Source organism: Chroicocephalus ridibundus, chromosome 2, assembly GCF_963924245.1.
Source record: "Chroicocephalus ridibundus chromosome 2, bChrRid1.1, whole genome shotgun sequence".
Taxonomy (NCBI): domain Eukaryota; kingdom Metazoa; phylum Chordata; class Aves; order Charadriiformes; family Laridae; genus Chroicocephalus; species Chroicocephalus ridibundus.
Window position 1 is genome coordinate 122,745,949 of NC_086285.1, and position 21,487 is coordinate 122,767,435.

Below are 21,487 nucleotides of genomic sequence, written 5' to 3' on the forward strand. Positions count from 1 at the left end.
GTATAATTTTATTACCCTTGATTAAGTGAGTGTGACAGGCTCCAACATACAGAAAAATATTGACACAAAATGACTGATGATCCTGTATGTCAGTTCAGGTACTTAAGAAAGTTTCATCTGTCTAAGCAAAGAAATGGTTATCATCTTTCATTCTCCAACACATGAATACAAACATTTTGGAGGACTCAAAGGGCAGCCTTTCTAAAAGAAAACCCCTCTATTACCCTGTGTCAACTACGGCAGCTTCAACAGAGAAGCATTTAGAAAGTGGTCCAAAGATATCATCTTCCTCTTCAGATATTTCAATATAAATATTTTTCAATTATGTTCTTGGCAAACAGATAAATACAGTTTTTCAAGTTCCTGACCCTGCCTCCCCAATGTTAGCTGAAGTCCCACAACAGTGGGATACAGAGTCAGTGTCTCTCTCCTGTACAGTGAATGTCCTGTTGTATTGTATACGCATTATCAACAGAGCAAAGACGAGAAAAACACATATAGATGGAGATGAAGCAGTTACCAGTGATGCAGAATATACCTAAACTCAAGTCGCTGCATGACTTGATTGAGATCAGAGGTTTGAAACTGCATTTCTCAACCCTAGGAAGAATGTACTATGAAGTGCCTGGAATTTTGGTCCAAACTCTTTCAGGCTGAACTTGAGAAGCCTGTGAAGATTAAAATTTTGTCAGAACTGCTTTAACATCAACATTATCTTCTACTGTTAGAAAACACCTGAGACAGTTCTAATTTGAAATATCTCCAACAAATGGCAAAAAAGCCACTTGACAAGTGATGGTGAAAATCACTGGTGTGGAGTCCCTCTATGTAGATATCATTGCCCAGTTCTCAAGCAGTCTGATTTTCCCAAAATGCATTTCTTTTTAACTTCAGCACTGAAATCTGCAGTTTCAGGAGCTTCCTACACTACGAGTTCCTGCCAAACCCAATGCCACAGCTGCTGCTACAGGAAATTAAGATAAAATACAGGGAGTAAAAGCTGAGATTTTGTATTGGATGTGGACTTACGCTGACAGCACATTTGCAGACGGTAAAAGGACTGGTACTGTTAATGCAATTTCTACATCATGTGCTAACCACAATATGAGCCATCAAAACCAATCTTCGGTAGTTTATGTAGTAGCAGAGAGCAGAATGGAAGGACATTAGTGAATATCGTGGCACTCTTGCCCTTGGACTTGAATATCCAAAACACGGTTTTGATCAGATCACATTTGGTTTGCTGCTGGCTGAAAGCATTCACAAATCACAGATGCAATCAGGATTGCTGCTGTTGTTGCCATCAACCCACACATACAGTAGTCGTCTTCTCCTCAGCATGTTTCAGAAAACAATTTCAAACATAATGACTAGAGAAATTACAAACTCAAAATGACTGATTATCCACCTACAGACAGACCATTAAAGGAGTCCACAACAGGATACAATCAGTAATCTATTGTCAAGAATAAATTTGCAATGAGAAATTAAAATGCACTAAGTGTGAAAAGATTGATCACTCAAATCTTGAGCTCACATTCATTCTCCTATACCCTGCAAAACTCTAAGTGGACTCTTCTGGCAACAAAACGACAGAAACCCTGGATTCCCATTGTATAACTTGCTAGTACGATTGCAATTTTGATATTACTGATATTAACATTTGATATTTTGATATTTGGAATCTAAAATAAACCTCACCATTGCCCTAGAGGATGCATGTACGTCCCCCATGCGCCTTGCAGACACCTACCGTCAAGGCCTCACAAATGACCTCTGGAGAAGACTAAAAAATTCAGTTTGTTATGGCTAAAAGCATACAAAACTAGAATAATGGAAGTGCAACTCCTTTAAGCATTAGGGCTGTCAGCCAGACAGCACCTAGTATCTCAACTACCACTAGAAACAAAGAACTTGCTCAGGAAATCCCGGTTTCTCTCCCTTTGTATTTGGCCCTGCTGAAAGTTAACATTGCTATTTTGCTTAGCTCTTCAGCTAATACAAAGAACTTATTACGCAGAAAGCCACAAAGCCAGCCGCACGGCACTGAGAAAGCACTTTTTAATTAACTGCTACGAAGCTGGCCAGAAGAATAGCATAGACAGGGCCGAAATCTACCTTTGGATGCATATGATCTTAATCTCACTACCGTGAACAGGAGCCAGTGTGTACAGCCTGGGAAATAATTCAGTCCATTAAATTCATGCAATTTACATACAATTAGTGGTTTCAGAGTTTTACTTTTGAGGAGAAAAGGAAGATAAAGGAGGTTTAAAATAACCAAAATATTCCCATGTGGCTAGCTATTACTGTTTCAAATTAGGGCAAACTGTCAACTCAAAAGATTTTTTTAAAATCCTTGCAGATTTGTTTAAACAAAAGAAAAATACAAATATTAATCAAAATATTTGAGCTTATGTTTAAAGATAAACAAAATCTCAATAGATTCAAGCTTCCTGTTTCAACTGAAAATACACTTCTTTCATTGAGGGCCACTTCTGCTACCTTCAAATTGGCCATGCATAGTCTTTTTGGAAACATGACATATATAGGTACATTTTAAAGGAATTAAAGAGGCATAGATGCCTCAGAAAAAAAATGCCTTGCAACCAAGAAAAAATATCAACGTTATTACTGCTTTCTTCCCAAAATGGGAACGATAAATCTCTGATATGGAGAGACACATACATTGTGTGTAAAGTTCATATATATACATATATATGTATAAATTTGTTATTTTTCTAATTGATTTAATGAGAATACCAGCAGCAAGATTCCTGCTGGGACAGAACAGAGCTTGTGATTTTATCATATTTGTGGATGTTAAAAGATGGCCAGGTTCTGTGAGGTGCAGTGTACCACCCAGGAAGCGCTGAACATTTTACCTATTTTTCCTTGAACGAATATCTCAGTGAAAGAGGGGCAAATTGTTAGTCACGAATTCCAAAGGGAGGTTGCAGGCAGAAGCGATGTTGTACGAGTTGGGCGGGGGACAGTTTACAATAGTGAGAAATGTTTCAAGGAAAGACAGCGACACACTATTAACAATATTTTTCTGATTGGTGTCATAATTAAAAACCTTGATCTGGTGAAACAGTATACACATTAAATCATCCTACTTAGTTTTATGCATAGAAAAGACACATCAGAGATCGTTATGTTAGCCAGTTGAACATCTAGCCAGCAGACAGCCTGAACACGAGGACACAGTGGCACAGGGAAAAGGCAGTTCAGGAAGAGGGCAATACCTGCAGGGAGCAGGAATGCCGGGCAGAAGTGGAATGAAGAGAAAATGCTGGGCAGAGGAGTGACCCACTGTGGGGAGGCCAACAGTTCTCACAACAGGAGAGTGCCGTAGAGGAGCACTGGCAGAACATGCTACGTCTATTATTTTGAAGAGTTTAGGAACTCTGACTTTTTTGTATACATCAAGCAGAGTCATCTCTGCTTTTTTAGTTTCTGGTAACTCAAGGAAATTAATTTTATTTAATTGAAACAGAATTTATGCAGGAACTCTCTCAAGTTTGGAGGCCTGGACACCTGAGAATGAGCAGTCTCTACCAATTGTACCTGCCCTGGTGTAAAACTGTCCCACTGCTACAAGGAGTGTTCACATCCTTTTCTTGGAAGAGAATGGAACACAGGTTACAGGTTAGGATGTATGCTTTGAATCTCACTGCACTTCCTCACGTGCAGTTAGTCCTGTTTACAGTTGGTGCCGAAAGTTGTCCAGAAATACAGATAAGGAATTCCAGTCCCTTTGTGAAAACTCTGTCCTAATAAAACTTGGACCAACTTCCTAAAATCACACATTTTGCAGAAGACAGAAAAAGCTGAGACAATGTCTGACCAGCCAACATTATTCCATACACAAGTTAAATGCTGGAGAAAAAAAAAGGAAAACAAATCATGACCTTGAGACAAAGAAATCCAACATCTCGGATAATTTAATTTAATAAAAGGACACTCAAGGTAGCAACTTTGTGCAGTTAACTGCCTAAATTTTTTTTTAAGTTGTAAACAATTATGTTAAAAAGTGTCACTCTGAAACACAGCCTCACAGAAGTGCTGGAAATACACAAGGAACTCTCTGATAAATATTTCCTTGTGTTATTTTATCACAGAAGGGTTTTTTTAATTAGTAATTTAATTTGACAGATAACAAACAATAATTTTGGTAACAAACAATAATTTCTCAGTGTTCTTTCAAATGAAAAATACTTATTTGATGAATTTTCTCTTACTCCAATCCCCACTTTGCTTGGCACTTGTGTGGATTCCCTGTCACCTGTATGTCTACTGCAGATTCAAGGGACAGCCTGAATAACGGCTTAAAGCCTCCATACCTTTTGTGTTTATTTCTATAGTCCTCCATATAACAGATGTACACTGGCTACTGAGTTTTTTAACTACAAAGACGACAGACACTGTCAGTGCTCATACCATTTGGTAAACCAGCCAAAGAAAGGAAGTTTTGAGGGAAGACTGCTCATATACTAACCAATCTGGAGCTTATGTGTGACTCTTTCTGAGCTGCCCTGGGAGGGAGAAGAAAAAAATAACTGTCCCTTCACTACCTATTCCATTGACCCAGGGCTCTGAAAAGGCAACACAGTGCACTTTCACCGATATCAGTCAGGATGCTTTCCCTTCTTACACTATAGACCAACACAGAAATACAACATATGCTGTTTCTTTAAGCAGACTGAGTGTGTTATTTATGGTTTTGCAACAAGAAAAATTTTAGATACCAAAAAAATACCTATCCTTCAAGGTGAAAACAGGTCTTTTACTTCCTCGGTGTTCTATTATCACAAATCACTAACGGGCCTCATTAAAACAAAGACCCCGTTTGCCTGCATACATATATGCACGTATGTATTGCAGAAACACACATTCACACATAAATTTTCATACATGCAAAACACATATATGCATAAATAGATCTGAATTACAGAATACTGCTATATATTAAATAACCATTAAACAATGACAAAGTTATTTTTTGATTAAAAACTCAACAGAAGAAGCATGCATACTAAAAATGTAAAGATATATAGGCTGCACAAATAAACTGCTGAAAAAAATAAGTTTAGGAAAAGCTGACAGTAATAAAAAGCAGACAGTTAAAATCTTACTGCAAACACTCTAGTTTAAAGCTGGGAGTCTTGAGTATACATGATCATATCAAAGAAAGCCAGAGCATTAAAATAACCAGAAATGGAATAGCTAGAATACCCTCTGTTTAACTCTACCAGCAAGAAAACAAACACACATTTCACATGCTGCATCATGTCGCACACAACCTTAATTTAGCTACATTAAAAAGAGTTTTCCTCAAAAGCTTGCATTATGACTATACCTTTAAAAAGCTCATGTTTTCCCTGTTTGGGTTTTAATATGAAGAAAAAACAAGGTTGAATCAGGAGTTGTAAATTTTCATGCTTAATTTGATAGTTCAGCACTTTTGCAGTTGAGTTTGCAGCACACACAGATCAGTTTCCTCACGCTTTCCCGCTTATTTTTCAGCACACAGGAATTCTTAAGCACGCCGCACAGTGCATACACAATTTGTAAGGCATGCTCATCGTCACTTGTTCAGCTTTATACACCAAATGAGACATGCTTCAGATTTCTAGGTGCGCATCTCATGGTGATGTTTTAAAATTTTATCACCTAGTTTCCAGGGAACTGAGGCTTTGAATCTATATTTGAAATACCACCTGAACGGGTGAAACGTATTGGTATTCCACACACAGCCTCCTGCTGTCATTCCACTGTTGGCATGGGACAGTCTTCACCAAGACTTAGAAAACCTCATTCAATATTCCTCTCTGGAGGATCTGACACTTACTGTGAATTCTGCTCTTCAACTTAAATACCAGTGTCTGTGGCAGGCCAATTCTATCATTGCAGATACAGCATCCCTCAGGCGAGGTCCAACCTTTCTCTCGCTGTGCACCCAGGGATTAGCTTGACTTCCCCTAAATTCTCTCCAGTGCACAGTACGAGCTAATCTTTCCTGTAGGAAGCAGGAGATGGGGTTGCCATGACAACAGAGCACATTCTAGCAGTGGGACCACTGAGATGAGCTGAAAAGACGACAGTGAAACATGCACTCAGCCTTCCTCCGGGGCTACGGGCTTCTTCCTCCAGGATTTAATTCCCCTGCAAGTTTACTGACAGGCTAGGAGGTTGATTAGCTATGTATTTTGCTACGGGGAGATTACTAGTTAAGAATATGGTTGAGAGATCATAGCATTATTTAATGAAACTGCCATTCCTGCTTACGTTAAATTGCTGATTTTATAAGCAGCGTGGCTGCTTTTAAACCACTACTTGTTCATACACATTAGTCCTACACTTAGTCAACGCTAACCTCTCACTGTAATAAAGAAAAATAAATTAAGTCTCAAGCCAAGTCCTGTGCTTCAGCTTTGGTTTTCCAGCATATTAGCTATGCAGTCTTTCTTTAATGGTTTTACACTCATACACATACATGCACACAAAGAGCACAGTATAACATCTGTGTTTGAAGCTCAAAGGTTTCTGCTGATGGGGGAGGGGATACTGAGAAAAGCAAATCACAGCAGCCACGTGCCTTATATAAATGACAAAACAGCCACAATAAGCTTTGGGAGCCCTGTTCATCACGCAAAAGAAAACTGAGTAATCCATACTGTAAATATCAGCTATTTACTGACCCAGAATAACGTCTGGATCCTACGCTTTAAATATTTTTTCTCAATGAGAATAATGGAAAGCTTTTATAGCCTCTGCATTTCAATTATTTACACATTTTTAATTGTTCAATCAAATTTTAATGCAAAGTGTGTTTCTTTGTGTTTTAATTTCTCTTACAAAACCACGCGAAGTATTATTGTGGTAAATTCCTGGAGGCTGGAGCATGACTGTGTCTTCTCCTGTTATTTCAGACACAAGCATGTCTCAGTGAGCTTTCACATTAAAGAAGCAGTAACTGAGAATGTAAGGCCAGTCTCTAAACATGTTTTTAACTGTCTGTTTGCACAAAACAGATTCCTTCCTCCTTTGTGCCTTTGCTCTCAAGCATGTAACGTGTGTGGCTACACACACAACACCCCTTCAGCAAGTAAGATACGCCAGTCCCTCAGTACCAGTAACAGCTTGCCCTATCTGAGTACTAAAAGAGCTGTAGATGAATCAAATCTACACCACCTGAATCTACTTCTCTCTCTGGGAATTTTAAAAGAAAAGAACCTCCATGACAGTCTCTGACACATGAAAGAGAAAGAGCCCAGAGGCTGCATTTAGCCAGAACTCCTATGGGTAGGGAAGGGGGAGGGGGGCGGGTAAAACAGTGGGCGGATTTATAAAAACTTTCCCTGTCCAACATGATATACAGGATAGTTAGCAGGTTAGTCCCAACAAACTCAGTTTCGGCAAACGACATAAGGCCTCCTTGGGGAGGTACCTCACTGCCTGGAATGGGTAAGAAAATTGTTGGGAAGTCTGGGGAGATGGAGGCATGGGGAAGCCCAGGTCAGGATCTCCAAATTATCATCAAATCAGTGTTTTCTCCTGGTGCTACACTAATTGCATTTACAGTGAGAAGCCCCCAGACAAAACTGAATCAAATAAAAAGCATACAATTTGTTTTCCATGGCTAGGCAATATTGCACTTTGTAACCTTCAAAAGTATCTCAGTGTTACAAAACCCTTTCAGTTTTACCTTACTTTGGATCTTAGCACGTGTCAGGAATATACATGCACAAAATAGTATCCCTCTGAATCTGCTGGCTCTGACTCATCCTACAGCTTGCTATCAAGATGAATTACACCACACAGTATAGCACCTGTATTTATTATCATCTAATTAGTGCTAGGTTTTTATCTTTTTTTCCACTTTTTCACTCATGTTCTATGCAACTGGAGAAATGCCAAATCCTGTAAGCAACATATGGTTTTGCTTTTGAAATTATCCAGCCAGAATTCCCAAATACTGAAAAATCTTTGGCTAAATAATTTTCAGCTTGAGAGACAATATTTTACACCTTCAATTCCACTGGGAAACACTGGTATTTGTAGGCATGCAAATTGGTTTGGAGGAAAAAGGGCATATAATCAGATGTTGAATGATGTTACAGATTTTTCCTGTCATATGCTGTCTCCTCACAATGTGAAAAGAACAGTTAACAACAAGATTAATGCTGTGAAAATAGCTGAACTACTATTACGGTTAACGAAAGTGAAGTTCTGTTCTTTTTTGTTTCACAAACTACAACTGTGGAAATCAGTAAATATTGCCCTTAGAACACAATCATTCATTTCTTAACGCTCATGTGCAGAACTTCCATTTAATACTTGTGGTTTTGGAAATTCAGTCTTTCAACCAAATACAAAATGTAAGTACTATGTTCCTTCAGTACCCGAAACAAGTAGCACCCAGTTACTACAATGGGTCCAAATTAACCCTGACCATCATCTTCTCATTTCTGGCTGAAACTTCTTGGGTTTTAGTTCAGATGAATACTCAAATCATTCTCTCAGCAGGAACACACCCTCTCACATGCATGTGGAGAAATAGAAGCACTTTAAATGTGCAAAGTTCAGAGATCTCCTAGAACATCCAGGAGCTCACAGGTATTGCATGCATCCCTGGGTATAGCCAGGGAAAGACAACTGGTTTAGTCAACCCAGATGGAGCTTACCAGAACAAGGAATAAGATAAAATGAAAGGTGACGACACGTATTTAAGCAATCTACTCTAAGGAACAACATGTATGTATAACATACTGGGACAAAGCAGCACGCTTCTGAGGCTCTAGTACAGTAATCAGCTTTAGGTCCTTAACAGAAACATGCTGCTCCCACCACTCTCATAGGTCTGCTCTACCTTTTTCAAAAGTAGAGTCTACCTTTATCAAAGCTGGAGTCTGAATTTTTCCCTTTGTCTACCGTCTTGCTTGGGAGAGGGATGAGAGGTGAATACACAACAGCCACTTTTCTTCTTGACAGGACACCCACAGTTTAAAGACAAGACGTGGGATCTCAGAAGACACATCCTGTCCTACGTTTCTGCATGAATTCACAGCTTTGGCCACAAATGAGGAGTCTGAGGATTTCATGTTGAAAATAAACAGGAAAAAAGACAGGAAAATAAAACTACATATAGGTCCAACATGAAAAGTTGACATGAGAAAGCGAAGGTTTCTGTTTTGATTTCCTTTCTTTTTCTTTACTATGCTTAACTGTGAAATCACCACTGATTTCTCATTTTTATTATATACTTTCTGTACATAGCTGTTCACAGAGTCCTTTAAAATCTATGGATGAAAGGCAATATCAATCTTCTTTTTAAGAACTATTCATTTGAGATTAAACAGCACTAAATGCTGAGCCCTGAATAAAAGGTTTAAGCACATGTAAGTCTTGCTGAAATAGAGCAACAGTGCCCAGTACTTTACAGGATCAAACCTGTGATTTGGGGTTTTTAAACCCCTAATTCCCTATCCTTTCCTTTCTCTTTTTAAATACATCTTGGTAACTCAGATCCTGCTTTTGTCAGATGATTTCCTTATACAAAACACTGAGTGACCTTCAGTCCTAGTGTAGTGATAAATCAAGAAGGAGCCTACACCAGTGCAAGCTGTACCACCACCTTCTGACAGCAAACACTCAGCTTTCGTATTCTAAGCACAGAACTAATGGTGCAGAGCTAATACTCAGAATACACCTAAATATGTAAATGAAAAAGAAAATTTTTGCTTTTGCACTTCAAGAGTGTAACAAAACTGCTCTTAAATACATCTTATTTTATTTTTGGAAATGTGTCATACGATCTTATCCACTGGATCATATAGGCAATCAGGCCCTATTTCTGGCACCTCTTAGACTGTTTTTCTCTACCTGTGGTTCCTCTCAGTTCACTGACTTTACTCGAGGTTTACAAAGAGGAGTCGGTATTAGCAGAATTGATGTTCAGGAATTTTGAATCAAATGATTTTGTAAGTAATGACACATTTCAGGAGATATGATTTTTTTTAATATGCAAAATGATAAAAATTACTGTGATTTCATCCTAATAGTCAAAGTAATTTATACAGAAAAACTAAAACAGCCTGTACTTGTAAAATTGTAATATAGTTTTGTCTTCTTAAGCAAATGCTTTGCATTTCAGGAATGTAGTGCCAAATGTAGAAGAACTCATTGAAGGGATAAGCTACCCTATTGGGAGACCTGACTAACATTAAACAACATTAAACTAAATTATTCCTACACTGTAACCTACACTGCATTGTAATAAATGCAAGATGAGGTCAGATGTTCTCAGTAAGGTGTTCTTTTTTCTAGATCTGTAAAATTAGTTTATCAGATTGGGAGTGGTGGAGAGGCATAGCAAAGATAAAAGTGCTCTTTCAAATGGCTGTTGTTTATACATCTTCTGAAAACTGAATTTCATAACTTTCTTAAACAGTCATTTGGTTTGGACCTAGCAATGTCCAAAGGTCCCCTCCAAATTCAAGTATTCCGTGATTCTGAGTTACACGGGCTACTTTGTGGCAGTACAGTCTCTAGGAGTGAGACCAACAATAAAAGATTACACCATACTTATGTCTGATAGACATTCTTACTCAAAAAGAGAATATTTAGAAAATAACAATGACTTTGGAATACATGTTGTAATTTCCAGCAAAAAGCCCTTACCACTCTCCTGCAAGAGGATAAGAACAGATATACTCTCTTGTCCCTGGCACCAGGCAACAGCTAGAGGCGTGACTGAGAACAGAGTGAGAATGTTTCCCTGGCTTATCCTCCCACCACCCAGCTACCTTCAGGTCAGACATTTCCCAAACCTTACCTTCTCTATCTTGGTTACCTTGTCAACTTTGTGGACCACACTAGGAAGTAGGTTCTGGCCTTTGGCCCAATTCGAGCAGACTGACTTGTGTCCATGCTGCTCAGGGCAGGACTAGCTTTGTCCACACTGCATAACACTTAACCCGTCTCATCTGCATGGCAACCCCAATTAAACCAATTGAGGAGACAGACATACCACAACCCTACACAGCGGTGGTTGTAAAAGCACAACAATGACATTGTACTGCCATGTCCAAGTCCTTGAAGGACTTAGTTGTCTTGTTCCCAAGAGGAGCCTGAATGTGAACTGCATGGACATGGTATGATCTGGAGATCAGACCTGGATCTGAAAAATGCAAAAAGACAATGAATAGCTTAAAGACTCATTCTTGCCTTTTAAAGCTCTTTAAGAATTTTCCTTCCATTAATTTTTCTGGGTTTTCTAACCTATAATAAGCATTTGGCATCTACAAAATCCTTTTGTGATGCACAAAAAAGTACCTTCTTTTACTTACTCTGGTCATGATCTCTGTTAATTCCATCTGATGGCCCATACGCTTTGTGTTACGAGAGACAACAAATAATTTGTCCTTCTTAATCTTCTCCATGCCACTCGTGACTTTACAAATGTCAGTCATGTCCTCTTAAATCATCCTTTTTCCAGGTTAGAAAGTCATAGTCAATGCATTTCTTCTCTCATGGAGACAATTTCATATGTTTGGTCTTCCTTATCACCTTTCCCTGTAACTTTTCTTCTACATACTTTTTGGAAAAGGGAGGGCAGAATGGCACTGTAGGTACATAAATTTACACAGAGATGTGACAGGAATATAAGAATTGCTATGATGGGTCACAGAAAGTCCATCTAGCCTAATACCCTGTCTTTGATTGTGTTGAAAAAGGGGATGCTACTGTTCACTGTTTTGCTGTCTATTTCTTTCCTGGTGGATCCAATATTAAGCTCTGTATTAAACTCTGAAGTGTCCTCCTTCAATCCACAACCTCATCAAGGTTTGTGTGACAAAAATCTTGTCTACTTTTTCCAACTGCATTAGCTGATTTAACATCTATCTACAAATCCTGTTAAACCCATATCTTTAGCACTACTTCTACCAATCCACAATATTATTTTTTCCAACTGCACTAGCTGGTCTAATATCTACCTAAGAATCCAGTTTAACGCGTATCTTTAGTGCTACTTCAAAAAGTTCTTGACGCTCAGTCTGTTTGTAAACCATCACTGAGCTCTGAGCTGATGTTTTCATAGATATATTTTATTATCCCCCCCAAGTTTTTATTCCAAAGTGGTAACAGCCATCCACAGCCCTTGTAGACTGTATATAAATTGAGGATTGAATTTCTTCATTATTTTACCTTACATTCACCATGGCTGAACTTCTTATGTTATCACCCAGTACCATGAGATTCTTTTGTAACTCTTTACAATCAGGATTTGTTTTGTGATACTGAGTAACTTAGTCTTGTCAACAACATTTCACTAACATGTCACCTTGCTCTCCATCCTTCTTCCAAACTATTTATGAATATTTTGAAAAATAAGAGCTATAATGCAAATCCATTTAGACTCCACTAGTGTTCTCTCTCCACTGAGAGAACTAAATATTTATTCATAGTCTCCATGTCTTATTTTTCAACCACTTAGATACTACAGAGCCTTTAGGAGGGGCCTTGTTAAAAGCCTTTAGGAAAGCCAGATGGATTACGTTTTCATCCCCATTGCTGAGGGCTACTTCCCTTACAACAGATTTGCACTGGAGCAAGCAAGCTGAAACGGCCCAGCACAGACCTTGGAGAGAGCTAACAATTAAACTGAGTGACTGTCTGGGACTTCTAGTGCTCAAGCTTGCAGACCCTGACCCTTTTCTGAACAGCACATAAGATGTACCCTAACACCAGCCACAAGCTCAGTGACTTTCACACACTAGTAGTTTTGACTCTTAACAGGTTTGAGCTCCTGATTCTTCCTCAGTACATTGCATTTCTACATTGCGTTATTATGCTCCTGCATAGTAACCCTTTTTGTCAGGGCAGTTTCTAGCGATGTGACCAGTGAAGACCTCTGATTTTTTTCATTGGCAGTTCCCTGGATACCAGCTGCAACACTGAAAGATTCACATTTGCTATCTTCCATTTCAATGCAAGATGCTGTGAAGGTCAGATCACTTGTATCTACCTAAATATAAGTGTGAACATTAAACTATACATTCCCAAATAGGAAATTCGAGGCACGGGCACTTAAAATATTTAAATTAAATATGATCTGCGTACTATCACAAAAAGGTTGCATTTAGCACCATGTGAATTTGAACAAATTAAAATGTTCAGTAATATAAAACTTGTTCACACTCTGAGATAATAAAGCCCATTTCCAAATCTGTTTTCCAAGTTCAGTGCTATTCCTGTTATACAGTGTTAAAGTATACCCTCTTAATTTATTTCCTTTCTGTGTCTGTTACTTCTAATACTTACATTTAACTCTATTAAAGAAGCTCATTGATTTCTGTTTAGCTTTATTCATGTGAATTTTGCTCTACAACCTTGTGTCTTTGTGCATAATCTATCAAAACAGGGCAGGCTAGCACCAGGTCAGGCTTGCCAGACAACAAAAAAAAAAAAAAAAAAAGATACCCAGTGCATTTATTGCTTTCTTCTTTTAGCGTTCATAATTTTGGTCAGAAAGCAGCATCACTATGTTGAAGTGTACGCACTTTTCAGTCTGGCTTTTTCAGCTAATTTTAAAAATCCAGGAAATACAAGTGTTTATTGTTCAAGCATTGAAGAAATTCAAATATTACCTTTACTTAAGAAAGGAAAATCTAATCTAAATTAGCTTTATAGTAGTAATTTCTGCTTCATTGCTGATATTTATGATATTATGGGATATTCATCAATTTTAAGGATTACTAGTAAATGCGCTAGGGCTTACTTCTGCTGTCTGACTCTGCTGTGCATATTTCCCACCTGTTTATTTCCTATCCAGGAGCAGAAATAGCTCTACTGGAACATGTCTTCTAAATGCATAAATTCTTTTCCATTACCAAAAAAAAAAAAATCCCACAGCATAATGCAATTGCAATAGATATTATCAGTATGATAAATGCTTTTTATAGTGCTCATGGTTTCAAATGAAATTAATTTCAGAAGCTGCATCAAATTTCCTTCCTATTACTCCAAATCATGTCACTACAGTACTTTGGATGACCTACTGTGCATTTCTGTGTTTCAATGTGCTTAAGTCTGTTTTCAATGTAACATGAAGTCTGATTTTCCTTGATATAATATTTGATCTTTTTAGAATTTTACAGCTTCTTTTTCCATATATCAATTTAAGATACCGTTAAGGAGAAAGATACTGATATCTAAAAAAGATGGAAATAGGATGCAACAACACATAGTGAGATGACTGAAAGCTCTGTAAACAAACAGCTTTGAAAGACCACAAATGCCTGGTTCCCAATCATGCCAGTCAGGAAGTTCTATTTAATGGTCCCTGAATAGCTTTATGAATTCAGAGCAGGAGAAACTATTTTAAGTAATTTCTATCTTAAAGATCACAGAAAATAACAAAGTTTACATGAACCATATTGGCTGATAATGTCTCCCCAGGAGCTGCCATTTATGACAGACACACAGATGAGGGAATAAGAAAAGTGATATCATGTTAATGGCCCAGCAAAGTGACAAAAAAGCATCCCAGCTATTTATCTCTTAAAATCTATGGATGAATATTTGGTATAAAAGACCAAGAGTACCAAAATCAAAAGTGAAGCAGTTTATGTTCTTTTTCTTTGCCTAACTCTAAAAAGAGGCAAGAAATATATGCTAACTAGCTTTGGCTTGACAAAGCATCATAATCAAGGAAGATACAGTATGTTGAGTCGAATACTCAAATTTTCACTCTGGTTCAGTATGTGTCAGTACATTTGTAAGAAATTTACTCATATTATCCCATGGCTGCTGGAATGAAAACTGGGTAAGAGAATAAGGTGGAGCTAAAGAAAGGATAAGCTGTAAAACAGATGCTTTTCAAACACTCAGTTAGACAGGTAGATCTAAGACCTTTCAAGCACTGCGGATGTGTACCAGAATAGCTACATCAGTTCTTTGCTTTGCTGTGAGGAGCATCTCCAGAAGACTTGTATGAGATGCTGAAGCAATAGTACATTAAGAGAACATGAGGAAGAGAATGAAGAAAACTTTTTTCTTTTCCTCTTCCTGTTTCCACCTAGTTTCAAAGCTCTGTTAAGTTTCATCAGCAGGTATATAACGAATAAATCTTTGCCCCTGGTAGGAGCAAGAGCTAAACTCAGTTTCCAGAAGGGAATTATGAAACTGTCACTTAAATTTTTACCTTACATTCTGACCAGAAGAGACAACAGTTAACTGATTCAATATCTCAGCTAGCATTAGACTAAAAGAATTATATGAAGAAAATATACCAAGGACACCTACCCTGCAGTAAATCGTTTATGTATTGCAGATAAGAAAAACAAATAAAAAACGCTGAGACATGAGAGCATTACCTGGGTCATAACCTTGGCTGCTTACTTCATCTGCTAGCTAATTCTCACAGATAGACATTAAAGTTGAGGAACATCTAATAAGAACAGAATGGAGAAGGCACCATAAAACTGATCTAACAGTATCCACTGTAGAGGAAGGAAGTGGGGGAAAAGGGATATCACATCTACAGGGTATTCTGATGCTCAAAGCAAAGCATTCTCCATGTGGATAGTAAGGTGGCAGAAAAAAACTATCATGTCAAGACAATCATTGATATCTTGTTCCCTCTCCTGCTTTGAGAAAAACATTTAATCAGTGATTTTGTGAAAACCAAGTATGTTGCACAAAAGGGAAGAATAGCACTACCTGGATGAACTTCTATGGACTGTCTTACCCTAAGACATCAAATAAAAAATTAAGTAGTCTTAAAGTCTCAGATGAAGTGAAAACTTTCCCTATTGCTTCTTTCCAATGATGGTGCACAACTGATCTGCAGTACACTACCAGTTTAAGCATTACTTTTATAATAAGGAAAAGTCCTATGACAAAGTTCATTTAGGTCTATGGGAATTACTGCCGTGGTTTCAGACATCTTTGGATATGGTACACCTTGCAATATCAATGCTTTAACCGGTAACAGTTTGCTCACTGTGAAACAGTCAAAGACGTGCTTTTAATTGTACTCTCTAGTGATAAAACCATAAATAAATTCTGTGTATGTGACCTCCAAATACCTTAATTAACCTTGCTTACTGAAGATCTAGTCCACTGCTCACTGATGTCATGAAGGTCTGCATCAGGGTCCAAGTGCTTCAGATACAAAGGGGGAGGATGATTTGACATTCACTATAAAGGATAGCTGGACTGAGATTTACAAACTGTGCTAGGACTTTTGGACAAACAATAATAAAAGGCTTGCTCAAAGCCTATCCAAGCAGTGACAAAATCATTCGGGGGTCCCATGGTGCAAAACTGATTTCAGTGAGAAGTGCATGGCCAGGACAAGGGGCTGTAATTCTAGTCATGCACAGCAGCTCACATGGGTCCTGCATAATTTATGTCTCCAATGGGTGACTTTAATGGTACTGCAACCTTCTAATTTAAGAAATGAAAAAAATGCAAAATTATACTAAATGCGCAATGGGGGCAGCAGCCAAATCTTGAGGAATTCAAGTGCCACTTCCTTCACATGGCTGGTGCCTCTAAAACAGAAATGCAAATAAGTCTAATGTCCCCCGTGCAAGTGGAAATTGGCAAGGCTAACGCTGATGGCTAGTCTTGGTACCAGCCTAGCCCCATCCATGCAGAGCAGCAGTGAGATGTGTGGGGTGATATTGTTAGTTCCCACCTACACATCAGTTCTGAAACTCCCACTGGTAAACACGATTCAGGAAGACTGTTCCCCACCAACGCTCAAATTACATAAAGGATTTGATTACATCAAAATGAGAATGGCAACATTTTTCCTCTACATCTCAGGCTTAAAGATTTTCACTGAAAGAATAAAGTTCCCTTCATTTTATTTTTAAAATTCTTGTTCACGTTTCCTGACACCAAATCTCCAAAGGTCACGGATGCACAGAGAATCCCTTTCTAAAGCCAGCATCCTGGGGTACTGGTTCCCCAGTGAGAAGGATGAATGTTCACTTCTGGTTTGGTTTTGCAAAACTGGTACAATGGTTTGGTGTTGCCAGTAGACATGTCTTGCAGGGCTGCCTGTAACACCTGCATCTCCACTGAGCTCTGCCTCTAAAGCATATATGAATGTGTCACGCTTTGCACAGAAGAGGGAGATGAGGGTGGCACAAGCAGCCAAGCTGGTGGGTCCAGCTGCAGCACAGAGCAACCATTAAGGAGCATGTCTAAGTGTCCAAGTGAGTGTTTGGAAGAGGCCGGCACATGCAGTTCAGACAGTGATGCCCTCACAGTTTACTTTTTCTTCTAAAGAACACCATCAAACAGAGTCAGGCTTTGGCTTTAGAGAGATTCTTCTTGCCGTCTGAGAAAGGTTAAGGATAAGAAAGTGAGAGAGTGTCAGCAGAGTACAAGCAGGGAAGTAGAGAGAAAAAAGGGCAGAAGCGAAGGGCCAAGGACTTGCCTATTCTTCGTCCTCAACTAGTTTTTCCTTTTGTTGGTTAGTTTGGTTTTTTAAGTATTTTTGCTTACTGTCCTGACTTGTGATAGGTCACCATTATGCCAGGCATTGTACCTATACGTAGTAATAAACTCCCTAGTGTAAAAGTTTACTGCTTAATCAAGCAAGATAGCAAATAGATGGATTTAAAGCAAATTATCACCTCCCCTCTCCAGACAGGAAACAAGACAAAGAGAAATCAAGAGATTTGACGAGGGCACAGATAACTATGAAAGAAATGCAAACCCACTGAATCCCAGTTCTGCATCCCCTCCTCTTGTGATCAGAGCAGGGCTTGCACACTGGTTGCTTCCATAGTGCTATTTTTGCTGCCTAGCCATTTTCTTCTACCACGCCAAAAAGGTTAATTTTTTCCGAGGTACTTAATTTTTGTCTGACCTATTCATTTCTTTGTGTAACCACTGGTGCATCTAATAACATATTCTCCTTTTAAAAAAGAGTAGCAAATTGTCAGCAGTAACAAATTAAAAGGCCTCAGGATGGTTGAACTGAGCATGTTTCTCAGATAATTTTCAGTGAAGAATTCTACTTCTTCTAATGGCAAAATGTATATTATGCAACAGAGGGAGGTAAGACAGGGTTTCAGGTAACAGTCAACCTTTATGCTGGTTCATGATGAGAATTAGCACCACGTAGACCCAAAATCAAACAGCAGGCTCACAGTACAGCATGCAACCGAACACTGTATTTTCTTCCTGTCTCGCTACAGATTGTCTTTCTGATGCTCTGTTAGGGAATGGGAATCCCCCTCGCTGCCTTTACCTGCAGTACTTTGCTTGCTTGCTTGACACTGTGAAGTGTACACCATCAAATATTTGCCATATAGAGGTGATGCCTGGAAATCTAAAAGCAAGCACAAATAATCACAGTGGGTCAAGAAAAGATTTGTCTTGCCAAGTATCCCAAGTCTAAGTAGATGTTGAGCAAAAGATGCTCAGTAAAATATGATGATCGTTCTCCTAGCACATCCTTGCAGCTTCCAGCAATCAATACTTTATGATCTTCTCTGAGTAAAGACTTTCAAGAACCGTATTGAACAGCCATCAGATGATCTATGCTTCAGGACTATGTTCGCCCCACTTCTGAACTGTTCATTTTTTTGGCTTCTGCAACATTCTGTGACAATAATACCACAAGTTAATGATGTCCTGTGTGCAAACATGTGGGTTTGATTCTTACAATGTCACTGCACTACCATTTTATTGTGTCCCAATTTTCTACAGTATGAGAAACAGCGTAGAATACCATGTTTACCACTATATACCACTTACCACTGTATAGATCCCCGTCATACCCCTCCCTCTGACAAGTTTTTTTTTCCAAACTGAAGAGTCTAAGACTTTCACAGAATCACAGAATCACAGAATGGTAGGGGTTGGAAGGGACATCTGAAGATCATCTAGTCCAACCCTCCTGATGGAGCAGGGTCACCTAGAGCAGGTTGCACAGGAACGCATCCAGGCGGGTTTTGAATCTCTGCAGAGAAGGAGACTCCACCACCTCTCTGGGCAGCCTGTGCCAGCGCTCTGCCACCCTCAAAGTAAACAAGTTCCTCCTCATGTTTAGGTGGAACTTCCTATGTTCAAGTTTGTGCCCACTACCTCTTGTCCTGTCCCTGGGCACCACTGAAAAGAGCCTGGCCCCATCCTCCTGACACCCACCCTTTAAGTATTTATAAGTGTTGATAAGATCCCCCCTCAGCCGTCTTTTTTCCAGACTGAAGAGACCCAGGTCTCTCAGCCTTTCCTCATAAGAGAGGTGTTCCAGTCCCTTGATCATCTTTGTAGCCCTCCGCTAGACTCCCTCCAGCAGTTCCCTGTCCTTCTTGAACCACGGAGCCCAGAACTGGACACAGTACTCCAGGTGCGGCCTCACCAGGGCAGAGTAGAGGGGGAGGATGACCTCCCTCGACCTGCTGGCCACACTTCTTGATGCACCCCAGGATGCCATTGGCCTTCTTGGCCACAAGGGCACATTGCTGGCTCATGGTCATCCTGTTGTCCACCAGGACTCCCAGGTCTCTTTCCACCGAGCTGCTCTCCAGCAGGTCAGCCCCCAACCTGTACTGGTGCATGGGGTTATTCCTCCCCACGTGCAGCACCCTGCACTTGCCCTTGTTGAATTTCATAAGGTTCCTCTCCACCCAATTGTCCAGCCTGTCTAGGTCTCTCTGTATGGCGGCACAGCCTTCTGCTGTGTCAGCCACCCCTCCCAGCTTTGTGTCATCAGCAAAGTTGCTGAGGGTGCACTCTATCTCTTTATCCAGGTCATTGATGAATATATTGAACAGGACTTTATTTAACGTCTCTTCTTTCCACACTACCTTCTATTCTAGTCTTTCTTCATTGTGTCTTCTCTAAGCCTAGAGCATCTTGTGCTAGCATTTGGTTTATAACATCAGTTTTCAAGGTGCGATAATGCAATAAATTTCAAGGAAGCACACAGAACGTAATACGATGATGAATTCATATTCTGTACATAAAGTTTTTTTATAGTGTTTAAACAGAGTTTGAAGAAGCAACAAAGATTTTTAGCTAACATTTCTTCATAAATGTACAAAGATGAGATCAATTTATGTATAAAAGAGATTTATGAGCTGTAGATCGGGAAGCTCAAATCTGCTACTTTTCCATATAAAGTTATCAAACACAAGGGGTTTCTATGAAGATTCTTCTGCAGAAGAACATACAAGCTGTTCGTGAAGTCCACACCAGTGGGTCTGATGGGCTGGACTCACACTACAGACTTTTAGAACACATATATATATTTCCAGCTAAGAAATCCCACACAGGAATATAGCAGTATGCCCTAAGCTCTTCCCTCCCCTGTTTAGCACAAACTTCTAAGAAATACAAGAGAACACATCACAGATGACTTCAGCTTTTGCATGGTAAATAAGGATATGGTATAAATATGGTTAAAAAGTCCCCAAGGAAACTTAGTCTCAAGCAGTATGAAGTGTATAAAACTCAAGTTACATGAAGAAACAGGTAGGAAGACAGTGCTGTTCAGCCTGTAAATGATAAAGCATCAAAAACAGGATGCATCTTAACCATGCCTCGACATTATAGATGCTATAGTTCAGGTTTAGATTTTCACAGTATGAAAAGATACTGACAGTCATACAGTGGTTACTATTCTAGAAGATCCCCAGGAGACAGTATTTATTTAGGTAGAAAACTGTTTCTGAGTATAGCCTCATGGGAGATTCAATACATCTCTTCCTGAGCTTCCCAGGGGGACAGCAGTCACAAAACTTCACTTCAGCATCCTTCAGTACAACACAAACAACATAATGCAGGACATTCACTCAGGACAAGCAGACAGCCACTGTCAGTGTCTCATTAGGATGTCATGAGAAGTAAAGGCTCCAGATACAGGGATATTAGTATTCCAGTCACTGAATCTATGATACAAATAAAAACCATCTTTTCCCTGCACATATTTATATGTATATTACTCAATACCAGAGGGAAACCCTTTCTAAGGCCTTCTTTCACCCATCTTGCAGCACACAAACCCAAGTCCTGTCTCTAAGCCACAGGCCTGAGGCCATTCTATTTATAGACACCCTAGCCTTAAGTAAAATACACAGTATGTTGACTTAGTTAATAAAACCACCACCATAGATGGCTTTCTTCAGCATATTATCCATATCCAGTTCACTGAGTCTCTAGTATTTAATTAATGCATTTAATATGAACACAGCATCTAAATACTTTAAGTTGCCAAGGTTTCTGATCTCACACATAAAGTGAAAAGAGCTCCAGAAACTTGAGCTATTTATCCATAGGTTTCACTTTCATGGTATCAAGTGCACAAAATTAGAAGCCCCAAATTCTCAAAATTATTAGAGGAATCATATATACATGCATAGGTATAGATATATCCTGAAATCTGCATTTTCTTTAGCAAAATGGATTTTTGCATTTCATTTAGGTGTTTCTTTGTGTCCTGCCTGAATAAGCA

The 21,487-nt window shown here is 39.1% G+C and overlaps 1 protein-coding gene across 5 annotated transcripts in view; it reads right to left on the reverse strand.

Annotated features, from left to right (window-relative positions):
• NOL4 (nucleolar protein 4) overlaps positions 1-21,487 on the reverse strand; it is a 196,057-nt gene that overhangs the window by 96,417 nt on the left and 78,153 nt on the right. Inside the window, exon 1 of one of the 5 annotated variants that reach the window (XM_063326800.1) lies at positions 5,855-5,994. The exons of the other annotated variants lie outside the window; for them this stretch is intronic. The gene's annotated coding sequence lies outside the window, so the exon portion shown is untranslated. Of the gene's footprint in view, positions 1-5,854; positions 5,995-21,487 lie in introns of those variants that run through there. 5 annotated transcript variants of the gene reach the window in all.